Here is a 22,028-nt window from a genome sequence, read left to right as displayed (position 1 = left end):
GGATGGTTGGGAGAAGGACAAGAGAGGGACTCTTAGGAGTGAGTAGAATAAAGAATAGGAGGTTAAGGGAGAAGATAAGGTAACAGGGATATACACAAATAGTAATATAACTGTGAGTGTGAATGGGATGAATTCACCTATAAAATAGAAACAGATAACAGAAAGGATTAAATATCTGAATCCAATAATAAGTTTTTTATATGAAACACTTTTAAGAATGAGAGATACACACAGAGTTAAGATGGAGAGATGGAGTAGAATTTACATACTTCAGCTGATACAAAAAATGCAGAGTCAGCATTTATGAAATCTGACAGTAATGGCTAAAACAGATTTAATTAAAAGAGACAAACAAGATAAGTGATTTTGATAAGAGGTACTATAGACAATAAAGCAAAAACAATACTGCACGTATATGCATCAAATTCTATAATATTTAAATTTTTAAAAGAAAAGTTAAATGAATTACAGATGGAGATAGGTAGTAGTATTATAATAGTGGGAGACAGCTTTTCCCTCTCAGAACTAGAAATCTAACCAAAAAATAGACAGATCTCTGGAGAGACTAGAATGGAAAGAGAAAGAAATAAATCTTTTTCTCAGCACTTCACGGTATCCTTACAACGATTTTCTATATATTAGGACATAAAAATCTTATAGTAAAAGAAGAAACATTAAAAGTATCTTTTCAGATCATAATGTGATATAATCATATTTAATGAAAGACCATGAAAACATAGATTAACAATCAATTGGAGATTCAAAACCTAATGTTAAAGAATGAATGGTTTAAAGCACAAGTCATAGAAATAATCAATAATTTCATTAAAGATAATAACAACAATGAGACAATATATCAAAATCTATGGGACATAATAAAAAGAATAATAAGAGGAAAATTTATATCTCTAAATGCTTACATCAATAAAGTAGAGAAATAACAGACCAATGCAATTTTTTAAAAAACCTAGAAAAATGAACAAAGAAAAAATACACAGTTAAACACTAAATTGGAAATCTTAAAAATTAAAGGTGAGATTAATAAAATTGAATGTAAAAATTGAATTAATAAATGAAACTAGAAGTTGGTTTTATGAAAAAATCAAAAAATAGATAAACATTGGTTAATTTGTTTAAAAAAAATGAAATCACTATTATTAAAAATGAAAAAGGTATATATACCAATAAATGAAGATGAAACTAAAGCAATTATGAGGAATTATTTCATCCAATTTTATGCCGATAAATTTAACAAGTTAAGTGAAATGGAAGAATATTTACAAAAACATAAATTGCCTATAGAATCAGAAGAGGAAATAGAATATCTAAATGGACCCATCTTACAAAAAAAAAAAAATTGAACAGCCCACAAAAGAGCTTCCTAAGAAAAAAAGTACCAATACGAAATGGATTTACAAGTGAATTTTATTAATATTTAAAGATCAACTAATTCCAATACTGAGTAAATTATTTGAAATTATAGGCAAAGAAGGCATCCTACCAAACTCTTTTTTTGAAACAAACATGATACTGATATTTCAACCAGGAAGAGGAAAAGAGAAAAACAAAGTATAAACTATTTCCCTAATGAATATATATAATGACCAAGTGGAATTTAAGAAAAAGAAATAGAAGGAATCAGAATAGGGAACAAGGTAACAAAACTATCTCTTTTTATATGATATGATGATAAACTTGAAAAATCCCAAAGACTCAAATAAAAAATTAGTTAAACAATTAACTATTTTAGCAAAAGCAAAACAAAACAAACCCCAACAATTTTATCAAAGTAGCAGGATATAAAGTAAATCCACATAAATCATTAACATTCCTATATGTCACATACAAAACCCTGTTGAAGAGATAGTAAGAGATACCTCATTTAAAATACTTCTGGGGCAGGTAGGTGGTGCAGTGTACAGAGCACCAGCCCTGAAGTCAGGAGTACGTGAGTTCAAATACAGCCTCAGACCAAACACTTAATATTTACTAGCTGTGTGACCCTGGGCAAGTCACTTAACCCCAATTGCCTACAAAAAAAAATAAAATAATTCTAGACAGTACAAAATACCTGGGAGTACACCTGCCAAAAGAAACCCAGAAACTATATAAACAAAAGTAAAATGAGTTTTAAATAATTGGAGAAATACTGTTTGTGAGTGGGCAGGACAAATATAATAAAATGACAAATTTACCTAAAGTAATTTGTGTATTCAATGCCATCCCAATTAATTTACCAAAAAAAAAAATTACTGAATTAGAAAAAATAGCAGAATCCATTTGGAAGAGCAAAAAGTCAAGAATATCAAAGAACTAATTAAAAAAAGGGTTGTTTAGCAGTACTAAATCTTAAAATCTATTCTAAAATAGTAATTATCAAAATTATCTGGTAGTGACTAAGAAATAGAAAGTTAGATCAGTGGAACAGAGTAGTCATACAGTTCACCAAGCCTATCTAGGTGTTGAAAAGGGTCTCCAGGGGCTGAAGGCATTGCTTTAGGATCATTCTGGGTAGTCCAGAATTTTTCTGACTAAGCGAAGGAGTGCAAGCAGGGCTGAGAACATTGCCAGAAATTCAATGAGCTGACTAAGCAGCATTTCTTCGAAACTTCTTTCCCTTCATGCTTCCCCCTTTCACCCCTCCCCCCACGTCTAAACTATCCACAGAAGGGTTGTCATCCTTCGATGAAATCTCAAACTTAGGGGGCCACTAGACACTAGAGGATGCTGATGCCATAAATTCTATGGAATAACTACTTTTTAAACCATAAAAGGCAAAAATCTGTGTACTCTGTGTGTGTGTGTGTGTGTGTGTGTGTGTGTGTGTGTGTGTGTGTGTGTGGGTGGTAGGAATGGGCAGTAGAAAGATCTGTCAGTCGTTGCTCTAAATTAGCTTATTGCTCTCCTACTCCTGAAAATTTCACCAGCAATAATATAGGAATACACTGAGAACAGCAATTCCCCACTACTGTGTAATCTGGGACTTTTGCCACTCTTTTGTGTAGATATTGCCTCCCTCATTATAATGTAAGCCCTCTGAGAGCAGGGAAGTTTTACTATTATCTGCTTACCCCTGGTGCTTAGCACAGAGCCTAGTAAGAGCTAAGTGACTGCTGGCAGATTGGCTGATTGATACTCTCTTCTCCCTTACCTCTATCATGCTGTTCTCCACTGTTCTTCTTTGGGCCTGATTTTTGCTTCTCAATATTCTTTTGCTGGATCACCATCCACCTTCAGTCCCCTGAGTGTGAATATCTCCAAGACTCTGGCCTTGGGCGTCTTTAGCATAGCCACCACCTCAACCACAATCTCCCCTCTGACCTGATGGAGGCAGCTCAGGAAAACCCAAGAGCTGGGAAACAGCAAAACGAGCGTCACAGGAGCTACCTTGTGGAGAAGGGGCCCATCTGTTCTTTACCACTAGCAACAACTGATAACTGCCACCAATAGGTACATGTGCATGAGGGCCACAGGGGTGGCAGCAAGCTAGACCACTGGTCCTGGTCAGCCCTGATAGCTCTCATCTGAGGAAGCAACTCCTGTGGAAAAGGGACTGTCCATTGCCACCAGCTGCCAGCCAATTGCTATTCATAAGGCAGATGGGCCAGCCTTGCTAAAACAGTGAGGCACCCTAAGGGAGAGACAAGAGGCCAGTCAAGGAAACCTAGAATCACCACCTTGACATTATCAATCCTTTGACAACCCAGAACCCTGAACCTAAGAGCATTTGGAATAGCAAGGCTTCCAGACCAGTGCCTGCAACCCTCATTCTGGGAAAGTGATTGAAATGAAATGAAATATAATTTAAAAATAGACATGAATAAGTCTGAAAGTAAAAGTTGGTTATAGTGAGGTGATGAATATGGATTTAGAAATGGGAAGGGATGGTGCATGGTAAGAAGAACAGTTACTTGGGGACAGGAGAGAATTTGGGTTGCATTCCACATCTTCATCCTTCCTAGCTGTGGCACATAAATCACTGATTTTCTTGAGCCTCAGCAACCTCACCTATAAAATGGAAATTATCCTATTTGCACTTAGGATTCTCATGTGGATGAAATCAGATGCTTCATAAAGGGTGGTTTATTTTCAACCTTGCTGTCCAAGCTAGAATGTAAACTAGAAGGGACAGTCAGGTCCTACCTAAAGGCAGGCAAATCTTCCTTTCTATCACAATGGCAGTATTAAAGTCTTTCTTTCTCTCTTTCTCCTTTAGGATTACCATGTGACCCCACATTCATCCTTGAGTTGCTCCTTGCAATGTAATCTGCTCTATCATTTTCCAGAAATGTTTTGAATATAAAGACCAGAAATTTCTATATTTAATGAAGCTTTTGAATGAAAATGTCAAGATCATAAGTTCCCCATGGATGAAGGTGAGACCAGTGTCTCTCTTTGAGCTCAGAATATTTTTTTAAATTACTTCAAAGAAACTACTACAAGCAGCTAGGCTAGAATTCATCATTCATTCCATTGGGAGGTACAATAGTGCCATGTTGGAAATGGGTTCCCATTTTCTTCTTTATTGACAAGGACTAAAGACAGAAAAGGTCACCCTATGTGGTCTGATTTGACAGACATTATAAGGCCCCTCCCTGGAGTAGTTCACCCACTGGTCACAGGACTGAATGTTAAATTCATGTTACTAGAGACAAGCTGACTTTTCCCTTGTGCACCCAATTTGGATCAGGTTAGAAGATGAGTTAGCTGTCCCAATGGAAGGTGGAGGCTGAGCTCTTAGAAGACCTTAAAATGAGAAAGGATGAGAACTTTTCCGTTGGAAGTAAGAATTGAGAGTGAAAGCCAAAGAGTTTCAGGCAACCAAGGAACAGATGCTAATTTTTAGGGCATTTCTAGGAATGATGAGAAAAGTCACTATTTTCCAAAGGGCACTTGTCCCACCCTTACTCAGCCGTATTCTCAACATGATCCAAGTGCTAAGTAGAAAATTATTTTCTTTTTCTAATAAAGTATGATACAAATTCTTTTTTTAGGTCTACAATTCTTTTCCATCTCTAGTGCATTATCTCCCTGGATCTCATCACAAAGCAGTTAAAAATATGCAATCAATACTTGAATTTATTTTGGAAGAAGTGAAGGAACACCAAAGAACACTGGATCCCAGCAATCCTCGGGACTTTATTGATTGTTTCCTGATGAAAATGGAGCAGGTAGAGTGTCAGCAGCAGGTCTGAATCTCACTTTTGTAGGTGAAATGGCTTGTGTCTTAGAGGCTGACATTCACATTCACAAACATAGAGCAGTAAATAATCATATTTTAATCATAATATGGCCAGAACACTATATGAGAAGAATGAGAAGACAGGGTCCTAGCCCTGATGTAATTTCTAACCCAACAGACAGGAGAAAGCCCATGTAAGGACAAGAATAATTATCAGGAATGTGTAAGGAAAGCCAAAATAGATTAAAATTGAGGATTTAAGTGATGAAGGAATTTGAAATTAGCAAGAAAGATAATATTTGGACTGGGTTAACATAAGACTTCCTTCTGGAAGAGTTAGGTTTTAGTCTGGGTTTGAAGGAGGTCCCAGAGCTTAACAGTGAGGACTGGGCAGGACATTTCAAGACTCTACAAAGACAGTGGAATAGGGAACTTTAATCTGAGCAGCCTAATTGGAATGGAGGGGCTGCTGTGGTAAGTACTAGGGGGAGGTTGGTGGGTTTTACAGTCAAGATAGTGGAGTAAGAGGCTCTCACTTTCCACCATTCCATAAACAACAAAGAGCAAAACAAAAAGAAAGAAAAATCATTGAAAAGTTGCATAAAGAAAAAAAAATCCACCGAATTAGAAGCAAAACTAGAATAAAACAATATGCTAATGTAATTCATATGGAGTAAATGAAACCCAGAAAGTACCAGAGAAACATGGAGAAGGTAAAAGATATGCTGATGGAATGCTGAAATGGATCAATGACCTACTTAAGCAATAAATGTGCTCTGAGGTCATGACTTATGGTTTTCTTACCACATGAACCAAAAAACACATTAATTCAGAAACATTTAATTTAGCAATGTGTCAACATAACTGACCAGGAAAATCCTTCCTTCATCAACCTATGCACATAAGGGTATATTCTCCCACAGATTCCTACTCCACTGGTAGATGAGGAATGTGGGAGAGGGCAAATATGTAGACCAGAGCAAGAGATTTTTAGAACTAATATGTACAGTAGTCTCTTGTGTTTCATGTGTGAGAATCTTCAGAATTCCATATCCTTTCCCCACCACCACACTCACAGTGAGCATAGACCTTAGTTGACTTCAACTTGAATTATGCCCTAGCACCTGCCTGCTTTTTCCTGTGTTTTTACTTTTCTTATCTTTAGTCCATTGGTTATTTGTTATATATTCAATTTCTGGTCTCAGTTGTGAGTTTTCCTCATATCAACATCTCATTGTCAAGGGCAAAGCATTTACCACCTCAATTTCCTCATTAGTAAAATGACAATAATAATGCACTAACTGTATCACAGTATTTTGATGAGGATAAAATGGGAAAATACATGGATCCTTTTTGCATTAATTGTTATATATATGGAAGTTGATAATTTTTTTCCTCCTTATTTGCTAAACTAATAAATCCTGTTCATCTCAGTAAACGTAGAATAACAGAATTTAATCCACAAGAAAAACAAGAGCTTACATGCAGTCATTGTGCATTTGTTGCTTAGTCATTTCAGTTCAGTCCAGCACTTCATGACTCCATTTGGGTGTTCTTGGCAAAGATACTGGAGTGGTTTTCCATTTCTAGCTCATTTTATAGATGAGGAAACTGAGGTAACCAAGGTTAAGTGATTTGTCCAGGATCACACAGGCAGTTAGCCAGATTTAAACTCAACCCAGTGCACCACCTAGCTGCTTGTGTATACCCACAGATATGAATGATATATAATATGTAAGCACAGATATCTTGCAAGTTAGTATCATACAGTATGTGTCAAACATGAATAGAAATGGATCCTGGTAGGCCTCATATTAACTAGAAAATGCAGAAATTAACATTCTCTATGTAGTATTATATCTGTATTTATTTTACTAAACATTTCCCAATTACATTTTAATGTGGTTTCAGCCACACACGTTTTGTTGGTGGCTTGAGGCCTGAGAGCTGAGTTTGACCCTCCTGTTGTAGCACATAAAGAGCTGCCCTCAGAGCCAGGCAAAACTGAGTTTAAGACCCTCTGACACAAAAAGTCTATGTGATCCTGGGCAAATCACTTGACACTATAGTGCCCTAGGGCTGGCAACTCTCTAGAAACTTTAAGTTTTTCAGAGAAAGTGCAGACTTGCATTGGCAGACAGATTTTTTTTTTACCTGGAAGTAACCTGTGCCATGATATTGCAGGTCTAGTCTCTTTCTGTCTGTCTGTCTGTCTGTATATATCCCCCATCCTCCACGTATCTTTCTTCTCTCTGTCTCTCTCTCATATGTGAGATGCAAGGGCCAAAATGCTTTCATAATTGCTAGCTACTTGTTCTGCTTTGGATTGTGTTGCTCAATTTAATTTATTTACAGGGTCATAGATTTAGAACTGAAATGGATCTTGGAGGTAATTGAATCCAGCTCCCTCATTTACAGATGAGGAAACTGAAACATAAAATGGTTAAATGACTTGTCTAAGGTCAATGATAGAGCTGGTGGTGTGTTGGGGGCAACTAGGTGGCACAGTGGATAGAGCACTGGCCCTGAAGTTAAGAGCATCTGAGTTCAAATCTGGCCGCAGACACTTAACTAGTTGTGTGACCATGGCCAAGTCATTGAACCCAGTTTGCCTCCCCCCAACATTAAAAAAAAATATCAGAACTTAGATTTAAACCAAGGTCCTCTGCTTCCAAATCCTTATGCTTTCCATTTGCCCTGCTGCCTCTCTTACTTTTCCATTAATCATACCAAATCATTCTTAGGAAAAGCAACAACCACAATCTGAATTTACCATTGAAAACTTGGTCCACACTATAAGTGACTATTGCTGCAGGAACAGAGACAACCAGCACCACCCTGAGATATGGACTCCTGCTTCTCCTCAAATACCCTGAGATAGAAGGTGGGATAAAGGATAATAACACATACAATTTAATCCACATGAGAGGGGTTCCTGGTCCTTTTGAGACTTTCCTTGGAAACTTTTTTATTGCCATTTTAATGTATTTAAGTCATTACATGTTCAAGTTTACTTATTCCTCCTTCTCCACCACTACTTCCACCTTGCTTAGTGAAGTGGTATATAATTGTGAGTTATTATTAGAGGTAGCCACACAGATAGTGAAGTGAATAGAGACTGGAGCCCAGTGCTAGAAGTGGGAAGAACTGAATGATTGAAGGCACTGGTTCCTGATAGCTTCTTGATGCTACTTGACCACAGAAGGAGCTGGTGCCTCTGGATTCCTGTCACTCTACAGCTGCAGAGGGAAATACCTTGGGCATATGGTTGGTCATATTAAGTTGTAGAACAGGTCCAGATGAGAACCCTCCTCATTTCCTACATCAAGTGTACTTGGCTTCATTTATTTAAGGACACCTGACCTTTTCTTATGGGCATGGGACATAGGTGCCTTAAGTGATGCTCAGCTAGTTTAAGAGACTAAACTGGAGGGGTGGAGCCAAGATGGCAGAGTGAAAGCAGTGACTTGCTTAAGCTCTCCCCCAAACCCTCCAAATACTCATAAAAAATGTCTCTAAACAAATTCTGAGGCACCAGAACACACAAAAAGATGGAGTGAAACAAATTTCCAGCCCAAGACAACCTACATGATTGATCAGAAAGGTGTATCACCCCAGGATGGGAGTGCAGTGCAGTGTGGCCTGGGGCGCAGGCCACAGAAAACCAGGAGCAGGTCTCAGAGGACTGAATTGTGGGCAGCTGTGGTGGTTTCCAGACTGCTCAATCCTCAGTTGCCAGGGACAACTTAGAACGTCAGTGGGAAAAGTCTGTTTCTGTGGTGCTCAGAGAGGAAAGCAGGGTTTCAGCTCCATTCCCAAGAGCATGGCCATGGGGGAGGGCATCAGCTTCCTGAGCTTCTAGATGACAGACTGAGGGGGAATCTAGTGGCTGATCAGAGAGGCATTGCAGGGATCTCTTTGCCAATGCTGAGGCAGAAATCTCTTGCTTTACCCATGTATGGATCTGGATCACGTTCTAGGTGACAGTGCTGGGGTGAAGAGGAACGCTGGCATAGAGGAACTTGTGGCTGGGAACAGGAGCCCTCCTCACAGTTACAGGATAGAAAGGAATACTTTTGGTCACAGGCTAGGAAAGCAGTAAACACCGCACCCTTATCATACCGCCTTGGAAGAACTGAAAATTTGCAGGTCCCTAGAAGTATCTCTGAAAACAGCAGTACAAACACCTGAAGCTTGGGACAGTAGATTCTCCACATTGCAGGCAGACTCTTACCTTAACAAAGAGTTTAAACTCAAATAATTGGCCAGGATCATAAGCACACAGAGCAAAAAGAGTCAGACTGTATTATCTTACTTTGGTGAAAAAGAAGATCAAAATATACAACCAGAAGAAGACAACAATGTCAAAGCTCCCACATCCAAAGCCTCCAGGAAAAATATGAACAGTCTCAGGCCTTGGAAGAGCTCAAATGGGATTTTGAGAAGCTAGTGAGGGACGTAGAGGAAAAACTGGGAAGAGAAATGAGAGTGATTGAAGAAAATCATGAAAAACAAGTCAACAATTTGCTAAAGGAGGCCCAAAAAAATACTGAAGAAAATAACACCTTAAAAAATAGCCTAATCCAAATGGCAAAAGAGGTACAAAAAGCCAATGAGGAGAAAAACCCTAAAAAGAAAAATTGGCCAAATGGAAAAGGAAGTCCAACTGCTCAATGAAGAAAATACTTCCTTAAAAATTAGGATAGAGCAATTGGAAGCTAGTGACTTTATGAGAAATCAAGACACTGTAAAACAAATGCAAAAGAATGAAAAATTAGAAAACAATGTGAAATATCTTATTGGAAAAACAACTGACATGGTAAATAGATTCAGGAGAGAGAATTTAAAACTTATTGGACTATCTGAAGCCATGATCAAAAAAACAGCCTAGACATCATCTTTCAAGAAATTATTGAGGTAAACTGCCATGATATATTAGAACCACAGGGCAAAATAGAAATTGAAAGAATCCACCGATTCTTCTCCTGAAAGAGATCCCCAAAGGAAAACTCTTAGATATATTATAGCCAAATTCAGAGTTCCCAGGTCGAGGAGAAAATATTACAAGCTGCCAGAATGAAACAATTCAAGTACTGTGGAAACACAGTCAGGATAACACAAGACTTAGCAGCTTCTACATTAAAGGACCACAGGGCATAGAATATAATATTCTGGAGGGTAAAGGTGATAGGATTACAGCCAAGAATCACCTACCCAGCAAAACAGAGTATAATCCTTCAGGGGAAAAATGGTCATTCAGTGAAATAGAGGACTTTGAAGCATTCCTGCTGAAAAGACCAGAGCTGAATAGAAAATTTGACTTTCAAATACGAACTCTACTGGAACATGAAGAGGTAAACAGGAAAGAGAAATCATAAGAGAGTTATTAAGATTGAACTGTTTGCATTCCTGCATGGAAAGATGATATTTAAACTCATGAGACCTTTATCAGTATTAGGGTAGTTGAAGGAAAAAAATATATGTGTATGTATATATAGATAGATAGATAGAGGGCACAGGGTGAGTTGAAGATTAAAGGGTCATATCTGGAGAATAAAATTAAGGGATGAGAGAGGATGATACTCAGAAGAAGAAAGGGAGAGGTAGAATGGGGTAAATTATCTAAAAAAAAACAGAAAAGTCTCTTACAGTGGAGGGTAACAGGGGAAGGTGAGAGGGAATGAGTGAATCATTCTCATAGGCTTAGGCTTAAGGAGGGAATAACATTCAATTGGGTGTGGAAATCTGACTTACCCTGCAGTAAAAAGGGGAGAAGGGACAAGAGAGCAGGGGATGATAGAGAGGAGGGCAGATTGGGAAAGGGGTAATCAGAAGGAAATACTTCTGAGGAGGACAGGGTCAAAAGAAAGAATAGAATAAATGGGAGGACAGGATAGGATTAAAGGAAATAGAGTTAGTTTTACACAACATGTCTGCTATGGAAGTGTTTTGCATAACTGCTCATATATAACCTATATTGAGTTGTTTACCTTTTCAATGAGGGTGGGTGGGGAGGGAGGAAGAGGAAAGTTTGAAACCTAAAGTATTAAAAGCATGTTAAAAAAATGTTTTCACATGCTACTGGGAAATAAGAAATACAGGACATGAGGTATAGAAGTCTATCCTGCCCTACAGGAAAATAGAAGGGGAAGTGGATAAGAGAAGGGGTTAAGAATAGAAGAAAGGAACGCACTAGAGGAAGGGTATTCAGAATACATGCCATCTTGGGGTGGGGGGAGGGTGAGATGAGGCAAAATTTGAAACTCATAAACTTGTTGAAGTGAATATTGAAAACTAAAAATAAATAAATTTATATTTTTTTAAAAAGTGTCTAAAATGGAATTTTCATCTCTCTCTATCTATTGAAATATCAGTCAAGTGTATTATTTATCAATGTAACTCAGTGAAAAATCAGAGAAAATATGAGCAAAGGCAGCTTTTATCTCTACTTTTAAGATAAATTTTCATTTGTATTGTGACAGGAAAACTTCATGAAGAAATTGATTCTGTGATTGGCTGAAATCGAAGTCCCTGCATGAGGACAGAAACAACATGCCTTACAGCAATGCTGTGATACATGAGACACAGCGATACATTGACCTCATTCCCACCAGCCTGCCCCATGTGGTGTCAGAAGATGTTCAATTTAGACAATATCTTATCCCCAGGGTCAGAAGAGTTTCTCAATAACACAAGATTTTATACTGTCTCATTCAAATCTAGAATCTTGGAGTTAGAAGGAACCTCAGGCCCACCCACATCCCTGAGAAGTAGTCCCAGAATTTCAGAATTTGAAAGTATTTCAGTGGTCATAGTGTCCATTCCCAATGTGAAAAAGGATTCCATCTACTGTATGCTCACCTCGTGGTCATCTAATCTTTGCTTAAAGATTTTCGAGGTGGAACCACTTTGTTGCTGAGAAATTCTATTCTAATCTTGGACAGAGAATTTGTTTTATCTTGTATTAAGCCTAAGTTGACAATTTTGTAACTTTAATCTATTGCTCTTGGTTTTGACTCCCAGAAAAAACAGAACAAAGTTCCTCTCTCTTTCTAGTAAAACTCCATGAAACACTTGGAATCAGCTACTATGTCTCCTGTTCTGTTATGTCTCCTGTTCTCTTGTCTAAATATCCCTGTTTCCTTCAACCCATCCTCACGTGGCATGGACTTGTTATTCTTACCATCCTGGTTGCCCTCCCTTGAGTACCTCCAGCTCTTCAGCGTCCTCCTAAGATATGATTCACAGAAGGAATACAATCCTCATTTGTGAGCTGAGGAGACCACAGTACTACTTCCAAGCTGTCTTTGAACCTTCAATAATTGCCCTTAGTATATGGTCAGTCATCAGTTTTCAATCCACCTAGTGGTGTGATAGTCTAACCTGTATATTTCCATCACTTTCAGAGGAAGAGCACGAAAATCTTTATCAAATGCTTTGCTAAAATCTAAGAAAAGTCTATGTATGTCATTCTCCTGATCTACCAGTTTATTAATATTCTCAAAAAATGAAATAATGATGATTCCACTGCAGATCCTTGTGATCACTACCTCCTTTTCTCAAATCATTGCCTCATTACTTCCTTTGCTAGATTAATGATCTCTTTAGAAATATCTTCTAGACTCTGAGTGCAGATTGAAGTGTGCTTTTTTCACTTTATTTCTCTTGGTAAGGTGTCTAGATGTCCCTAATTTTCTCCTTACTTCCCTGGGGTATTCTATCCTTGTTAGCTCTATCTATTTATTTATTCCATTCTTTTCAGTTCAAAGATCATTCCCTTGGTCAGAAAAAAAAAGAAGCAAAAGAAAAATTGAGAAGTTATGCATCTTTTCTTGTCACTTGTTATCCTTGTCCTTTAAGCCTCTGGGTTGTGGGTTTGTCCTTTCTTTAATCCTCCTCTTTTTCACAACATAGTTTTAAAAAATCTCTTCCTTTTTTTAAATATAAATTTATTTATTTGTAGTTTTCAATATTCATTTCCACAAGTTTTTGAGTTCCAAATTTTCACCCCGTCTCAACCTTCCCCCCACCCCAAGATGGTATGCATTCTGAATATCCCTTCCCCTACTCTGTCCTCTTTTCTTTCTCTTCCCACTCTCTTATACCCTTCCCCTTCTATTTTCTTGTAGAACAGGATAGACATCTGTACCCCATTTCCTATATTTCTTACTTCCTGGTAGTTTCTGAAAACATTTTTTTAAACATATGTTTTTAAAATTTTAAGTTTCAAATTTTCTCTCTTCCTCCATCCCCACCCACCCTCACTGAGAAGGCAAGCAACTAAATAAAGGTTGTACATGTGCAGTTACGCAAAACACTTCCATAGTAGACGTGTTGTGAAAAACTAACTCTATTTCCCTTAATCCTATTCTGCCCTCCCATTTATTCTATTCTTTCTTTCTTATCCTGTTCCTCCTTAGAAGTATTTTCTTCTCATTACCCTTTTCCAATCTGCCCTCCTCTCTATCATCCCCTTACTCTCTTGTCCCCTTCTCCCCTTTTTTCTTGCAGGGTAAGACAAATTTCCATACCCAATTGAATGTGTATGTAATTCCCTCCTTAAGCCAAATCCTGTGAGAATAAGATTCACTCATTCCCTCTCTTCCCCATTTCCCCTCCACTGTAAGAGACTCTTCTGGTTTTTTTTGTGAGATAATTCCCCCATTCTACCTCACCCTTTCTTCTTCTCCAAGTATAATCTCCCTCATCCCTTAATTTTATTCTCCAGATATGACCCTTAATCTTCAACTCACCCTGTGCCTTCTTCTGATTATCTCTCTGTCTGTCTGTCTACCTATCTATCTATCTATCTATAATATAATTTATTTTTCCTTCAACTACCCTAATACTGACAAAGGTCTCTGAGTTATAAATATCATCTTTCCATGCAGGAATGCAAACAGGTCAATCTTCATAAGTCTCTTATGATTTCTCTTTCCTGTTTACCTCTTTATCTTCCACTTGAGTCTTGTATTTGAAAGTCAAATTTTCTATTCAGCTCTGGTCTTTTCAACAAGAATGCTTGAAAGTCCTCTATTTCACCGAAAGACCATTTTTTCCCCTGAAGGATTATACTCAGTTTTGCAGGGTAGGTGATTCTTGGTTGTAATTCTATGTCCTTTGCCCTCCGGAATATTACATTCCATGCCCTGGGGTCCTTTAATGTAGAAGCTGCTAAATCTTGTGTTATCCTGATTGTGTTTCCACAGTATTTGAATTGTTTCCTTCTGGCAGCTTGTAATATTTTCTCCTTGACCTGGGAACTCTGGCATTTGGCTATAATATTCCTAGGAGTTTTCCTTTGAGGATCTCTTTCAGGAAGAGAATCGGTAGATTCTTTCAATTTTTATTTTGCCCTCTAGGTTGTAATATATCAGGGCAGTTTTCCTTGATAATTTCTTGAAAGATGATGTCTAGGCTCTTTTTTTGATCAAAGCTTCAGATAGTCTAATACTTTTCAAATTCTCTCTCCTGGATCTATTTTCCAGGCCCATTGGTTTTCCAATGTGATATTTCACATTGTTTTCTAATTTTTCATTCTTTTGCATTTGTTTGACAGTGTCTTCATTTCTTATAAAGTCACTAGCTTCTAATTCCTCTATCCTAATTTTTAAGGAAATATTTTCTTCATTGAGCATTTGGATTTCTGTTTCCATTTGGCCAACTTTTCTTTTTAGGGTGTTTTTCTCCTCATTGGCTTTTGTACCTCTTTTGCCATTTAGGTTAGGCTATTTTTTAAGGTGTTAATTTCTTCAGTATTTTTTTGGGTCTCCTTTAGCACGCTGCTGACTTGTTTTTCATGATTTTCTTCAATCACTCTCATTTCTCTTCCCAGTTTTTCCTCTACGTCCCTTACTTGCTTCTCAAAATCCCATTTGAGCTCTTCCAAGGCCTGAGACTGCATCATATTTTTCCTGGAAGCTTTGGATGTGGGAGCTTTGACATTGTTGTCTTCTTCTGGTTGTATATTTTGGTCTTCTTTTTCACCAAAGTAAGGTAATATAGTGTGACTCTTTTTTCACTGCTTGCTCATGATCCTGGCCAATTACTTGAGTTTGAAACTCTTTGTTAAGCTAAGAGTCTGCTTCAATGTGGAGAATGTACTGTCCCAAGCTTCAGGTGTTTGTACAGCTGTTTTCATAGATCTTTTAGGGACCTGCAAATTTTCAGTTCTTCCAAGGTGGTATGATAATGGCTGAGGTGTTTACTCCTTTCCTAGCCTGTGACCACAAGTATTCCTTTCTGTCATGTGACAGTGAAGAGGCAATCCTTTCCACAGCCAGTACAAACTCCACCATGTCAGCATTCCTCCCACCCCAGCACCGCCTCCTAGAACTGTGACCCAGATCCAAACACAGGCAAAGCAAGAGATTCCTGCCTTAACACTGGCAAAGAGATCCCTGCGATCCTTCTCTGATCAGCCACTGGATTCCCCTCAGTCTGTGAGCCAGAAGCTCGGGAACCAGCTGCATGGCCCCCCAGGGCCAGGCTCTTGGGGAATGGAGCTGAGAACCCGCCTTCCTTTCTCAGCATCAAGAGAAACAGACTTTTCCCGCTGACCTTCTAAGTTGTCTTTGGCATTAGTTGATTGAGGAGTCTGGAAACCTCTACAGCTGCCTGTGATTCACTCCTCTGAGGCCTGCTCCAGGTTCCCTGCAGCCTGAGCACCCAAGCTGAGCTGCATCCCAGCCTGGCGTGATACACCTTTCTGATCAATCTTCCAGGTTGTCTTGGGCTAGAAATTTGTTCACTCTGTCTTTTCGTGGGTTCTGCTTCTTCAGAATTTGTTTAGAGCCATTTCTTATGAGTATTTGGAGGGGTTTGGGGAAGAGCTTAAGCAAGTCACTGCTTTCACTCTGCCATCTTGGCTCCACCCCCCAAAAAATCTCTTCTTGTAGTGCTCTGTTTGCAGCATCAGCCTCTGTGCATTTTAGTCCTTATCACTTCTGTCACTATGGAACTGTGACATGCTTCTTTTATTCTTCCTTACCCTCAAAAAATCTAAGTTAATTGGTGAATTCCCTATAATAATAATAACTATTGTTTATAAAGTACTTTGAGATTTGCTTTACATAGATGATCTCATTTATTCTTTAAAACAACTCTGTGGGAATAGTTGCTATTGTTATCCCCATTTTACAAGTGAGGAAACTAAGTCTTAAAGAGACCCCCTGATTCACCTAGGGTCACGCAATAAATAAATGTATGAATCAGGATTTGTATGAAGGCTTTCCTGACTTCAGGTCTAACAGGCTCCTCGCTGCACTACCTGGCTACCTTATCCACATTGGTATCTTTAGAGAATGTTCCTTTTTCTTCCATCACCAGAATTCTTTTTCTTTGTGTGTTGAGAAACTTAACTCTTCTCTTTCTTGTGATAATTAATAAATAGCTACCATTAAGGCTTGTGAAACAATTTACAAATATTATCCCTTTTCATCCTGATAACAATGCTGAAATGTAGGTGCTGTTATCATTCTCATTTTACAAATAAGGAAACTGAGTCTAGGACAGGGTAAGTGATTTGGCCAGGGTCACATAGCTAGTGAGTGTTTGAGGCCTGATCAGTTCCTTCTGACTCCAAGTATTGTACTCTCCCCATTGGGCCACTTAGTTGATCCTGTATAAACTCTAAGATGGACGGTCACTTTCCCAAAAATTCCCCTTATTACCATCCATAAGTGTGCACCGAAAGTGTGTAAAGTGTGATTGCGTATCCTGAAACACAGCATGATCCCTCCAGAGGAAGAATGTTGTGCCACAGGGGATCTGCAGATCTCTATTCACATCTTTGTTATCCAAGTTCCTCTCAGATGGTGAGAACTGGTTCCACTATAATTGCAGGATGAAATTATCATTAAGAAAATCATGGAATTACAAACTGCTCTGTTTTTGATGGAAGTGAAACTCTAGGATCCGAAAGGATAATTGAAGTCTTCTATCACTGCTATATCATGTCTAACCTCCAGAGCTTATAATTTGTTTTCTGTATTCCTTGTAAACTTTTTTCTATCCAAATATTCTGTAGCATATTGTAATGACAATGCCAGTTCTGATGTTGTCTCCATTTCTCTTTACCTAGATGCTTCTCATCATTCTTCTTTCCTCTGCTCCCTAAATAAACTCACACGAGTGTTTCTTCTTAATATATACTACCCCACTCTCTTTTTCCTATCTGCTTTCTTTTAAATAAGTTATAGTCTTTCCAGGACTTCAGTATTCTTAAGCATCTCATCATACCAAGCCCTATTTATGCCTTTGAGGTCAAATTTGCTTCCTTGTCTTAAAATCCCCAATCCACCTTTTTTTAACAGCACTTTAAGCATTAAAAAAGCCTTTTGACTATATTTGTAATAAATCAAAATCATCACCGTTCCAGCCTTTGCTAGATGCATCATTCCACTCCTGGTCAGGAGTTCATCATGTCTATATTTTTACTAAGATGTGGTCCAGAAATCCAAATCCCATTTTTAAACACCTTCTTACAAGATGTCCACTTCTGAAATCTGCATTAACTTTCTGAATCTTTTGTTTCCAATTACAACCATAATGAATACACCACCTGTGCTCCTAAAGTCTTTAGGGTTTTTTTTCCCTTAATGTCAAAACCTTTGGAAATGCTTCCCAGATTTATGGTAGTATCATAATTTTTGCTCATGTGAATCACCAGATGTGGGTAGTAGTTGTATCCTTTGTTTTGTAAGGTTCTCCACTATCTCTTGGACATATGCTCCTGGAATATGGCAACACTGTCTATTTTTGTGCATGTGTGTGTGTGTGTGTGTGTGTGTGTGTGTGTGTGTGTGTGAGTGTGTGTGAAGCAATGAGGTTAAGTGACTTGCCCAGGGTCACACAGCTAGTAAGTGTTATGTGTCTGAGTCTGTATTTGAACTCAGGTCCTCCTGACTCCAGGGCTTGTGCTCTTTCCACTGTGCTACCTCGCTGCCCCAGAACTATCCATTCTAGTTATTGTCAGCAAACAATTGGTTCAGTATCCTTCTACAGGGAGTCACCAACTGTTCTTCTTTTCTTCTTCCTGGATGTCTTGCCAGATAACACCTGTGAACTTCCTTTACCATTCTTTAGACTACAAACAAGTGCTTCTTCCTCAGAACATCTTGTTTCTTCATCTTCAAGAAGAGCTCCCAACTTGTTTATCAGCTCTTGCCTTATTTGTCTGTGTGACATTATGTTATTCTTCAACATCCTGACATAGGTCACAATTAATTTCTGTCTCTTCAGATCATCTGGAATCTGCTTGGTCTTATCCATGATTGGTGTGCTTATTGTCCACCCAAGCAGCTCTTTCCTCTTTTGATAGATCTAATGATTGAAAGCTATTTTATTAACTTTTTTTAATCTGAAATCTGCCTCCTTTTGTATTTTACTCATCACTATTGATTCTACTCCTCAAGTGTCAAAGTTCAGTTTCATCTCTCGTAATAGTATTGTAGACTTTCTAACTTACTATCAGAAGAGGTATTTAAAAAGATGGGCTCTTTCCATACTTAAAAATCAGGGGTTTTGACTAGGTGATAGTTCTAAATTCTCTTTCAGCTCCAACATTCTTTGGTTCTTATTTTCTAATTATTTATTTGTATCTCTTTTTTTCAGGGAACCACCATCATGCCATTGCTGTCTTCTATTCTGTATGATGATGAAGAGTTCCCTAATCCAGACCAGTTTGACCCAGGTCACTTCCTGGATGAAAGTGGCAACTTTAAGAAGAGCGACTATTTCATGCCTTTTTCAACAGGTAAGACATTCATCTAAATATGTACATTAAAGATGGAATGATAACTCAGAGGACCTTATTACTTTTGTGACCTTGGTCAAATTATTTCATTTCTCTGGGCTTCAGTTACCTTACATGCCCAAAAACTGGGTTGGTCTAGCTGACCATTATGGTCCTTCCAATTTCTATAACCAGGGAGTAGGGTGGAGACACAGTAAATCATTCTTCTAATTCTCCTTAGGCCTAGGTTCATCAACAAATCAGTTGAGTTTCAGAGTAGCTGTTCCAAAAAAGAGGCAGAACTGAGATAGTGGCCACTCTGTTCTGCATCCAGAGTGACAGCAACCCCCCCCCCCACATTAATAACCATCCTCCAAGGCACTGTCAACCAGGAGCTACTTCTCAGATAAATCTTCCAGGCTTTTGTGTTAGCATGTATAATCTTGTATTTTATCAAGCCAAGGAATGGGATTGGGTTATCTTAAGGCCTACTACTCAGGTACCATTATGGCTAAGGTCACTGAAGGTCTAATCTTAGAGTTTATGATTTTATAGAAATGTGACTCTTGACTAGGACACATGAGCATGGAACCCCCTTCCCAAGCTATGTATATTTTAATGAGGATCTATTGGTACAGAATTATAACTGATGGTCTGTCCTTTCACCTTCAAGTCTTGGGGAACCTACTGGTTATTAGGTAATGGTGGTGATGGTCCATTCTGGCAGTGGCAGACAAGAATGTTGGCAGGCAGCTAACTATCCTTGACATTGTGGTCTCCAATGCCCTGCTCAATTGGTTACAATACTTGGGTTAGAGCTAGAAGTGAGTAGTTAAGACAAGTGGCTGGATGGCCATGAAGCTGTGGGGTAGACTCCAGAGGTGTTTTCTGTCCAAAATGGTGATAGATGGTTCCCAAAAGGAGCTTTGATCATTCTTCTGTCACCTTTCCTCATTGCAGTCACTGTGGGTAGCCACAAAGTTATTCCTTGAGACTGTAAATGAGGGATTGTTTCTCCCTAAGACAATGACTCCTTTCCTCTGAATATAAATCCCAGAACTTGCTCTGGCTCAGGGGAGATTGATTGAGGGAGAGCATACAGGAGGGCTTTTTCCTCTCTGTCTTGGCTCTTCAAAGGAGTCAAGGACCAGAGAGGAAAGGAATGCACACAGTTCTTCACCTAATGCCACTGAGTGTTAGTGGGCTACCTGACAGTCCAAAGAAGTGGCCTAGATGGCTTAGAAGTTTACAAATATCAAATCCTTATATTTGTCTCTTTCAGGAAAATGGATATGTGCTGGTGAGAGTCTGGCTTGGATGGAATTATTTCTGTTTTTTACTACCATCTTACAAAATTTTACCTTGAAATCTCCCATTGACTCAAAAGATATCAACAACACCTCAGTTGCCAGTGGATTAATCAAAGTACCCCCCTTGTATGAGCTCTGCTTTCTCGCTTTCTAAAACATGTGAAGGACTAGCCCTAGTTCCAACTGCTCTAGAGTCTCCTCACATTCTATGAACAAGATGTATTCATTCCATTGCCTGCCAATGAAAGCCCTCTATGATTTCAGTCCAATATACTCTTCTAGCATAATCTAATACTCCCTTTGACTTTTGCCAAAATCACAATTTAATTTTCCTCAACCTTCCTTAGAAATTCCCTGTTGCAGGAATATTTCTTCTTTTTTCTTCACTTCAACTCCTCTTGTTGCCCACAACCAGATTGTACACTGAACGGAGAGGCGTGAAATAACTTATGACATGGGCCAGGTGGAGTAGAATTACTGACTCTGTTTATTCATCTGAGGGCACAGAATATATAGGGAAAATCTAGCCTAACTTCAAAGAGTCCTCCCCGTGAGATACTCCCCAGAATATCTGCTGAGGATGTAACAATAATGAATTTCCTCCTTATCAGGGTTCCTAGATTGGGCTGTAGATTCCAAGGTTTTCCCAGGCACCTAGGCGCCACCTGCATAGAGGAGTAAATATGTAAACCTAAGGTTCAAAGAGAGAGAAGGGATGTCTCAGAGACCTCTTTATCAGGAAGGAATTTGGGGAGCCGTACCACTTAATCCCCTGAGCCCTTTGGGATGAAAGCCTGAGCAGAGGTCAAACTCTGCCTTGGATCTTAAACCCTTATCAGACTCTTAAGATCGGCCCTCAACATCCACTGACAGAAATCTCACCCACCCTTCTAATCACAATTTAGGTGCCATATCCCTGTGATCTCTTTAGTTCTTATAGTCTGTATAATTCAATCTAAGCCTGAATTACACATATGCATCTTACGTTGTGTGTTCTTTCCGACATGTTTATTGATCCTGTCTTGTGTTCCTCACCAAATCTTAAGATTCTTTTTAGTAGGGCCTCTATCCTATACTTGTGTGTAATTATCCACCACCAATTGCTTAGGAGCCATTTTCTGCCCCTTAAAAGTCTCATGTCACATACTTCAACACATACGTGTGTCTTACTACGATGACAGCTTAACTGATCACAATGTGATGGCAGTGAGGTGGTACCTTGGACAGGGTCTTGGACCTGGAATTACAAAGACCTGAGTTAAAATCCAGCCTTAGACATTTATTGGCTATGTGATCCTGGGAAAGTCATTTCACCTCTGTTTACTTCAGTTCCTTTATGTATAAAATGGGGATAATCATAGCACCTATCTCCCAAGGCTATAGTGACAGGATCAAAGGAGCTGATAACTGTTAAGCATTTAGTACAGTGTCTGGCACATTGTAAGTATTGTATAAATTTTACCAGAAATTATTATTATTACAACAACAATAGCTACTACTAGTAGTACTTCTACTACTAGTACTACTACCACTATTACTATCTTTACTACTACATATTTCACCCTCCTACTCTAATTAAAAAGTAGAAATAGAAAATGATCTACTGTTCACCACCTAAAAGAGAGCCTGGATGGAAAACTTACAAGAATTTCATAGTCAAATTTCAATATTTCCAGATTAAGGAGATCATATTACAAGCAATAAGGGGAAAAAAAACAATTTAGACATTGTAGAGATACAATCAAGATATCACAAGATGTAGCAGCTTTTCCATGAAAAGACCATAGGTTTTGAAATATTA

At 38.5% G+C, this 22,028-nt stretch overlaps 1 pseudogene; it reads left to right on the top strand.

The window, feature by feature from the left end:
* Positions 1-4,255: 4,255 nt before the first annotated feature.
* On the top strand, positions 4,256-21,211 carry LOC110204513 (cytochrome P450 2C42-like; annotated as a pseudogene).
* The last annotated feature ends 817 nt before the right edge of the window (positions 21,212-22,028 follow it).

The sequence above is a fragment of the Phascolarctos cinereus genome, unplaced genomic scaffold (genome assembly GCF_003287225.1).
Source record: "Phascolarctos cinereus isolate Bilbo 61053 unplaced genomic scaffold, phaCin_HiC Scaffold_526;HRSCAF=1151, whole genome shotgun sequence".
Classification (NCBI taxonomy): domain Eukaryota; kingdom Metazoa; phylum Chordata; class Mammalia; order Diprotodontia; family Phascolarctidae; genus Phascolarctos; species Phascolarctos cinereus.
Note: the sequence above shows the minus strand (reverse complement) of the source record. Positions and strands in the feature narration are given on the sequence as shown.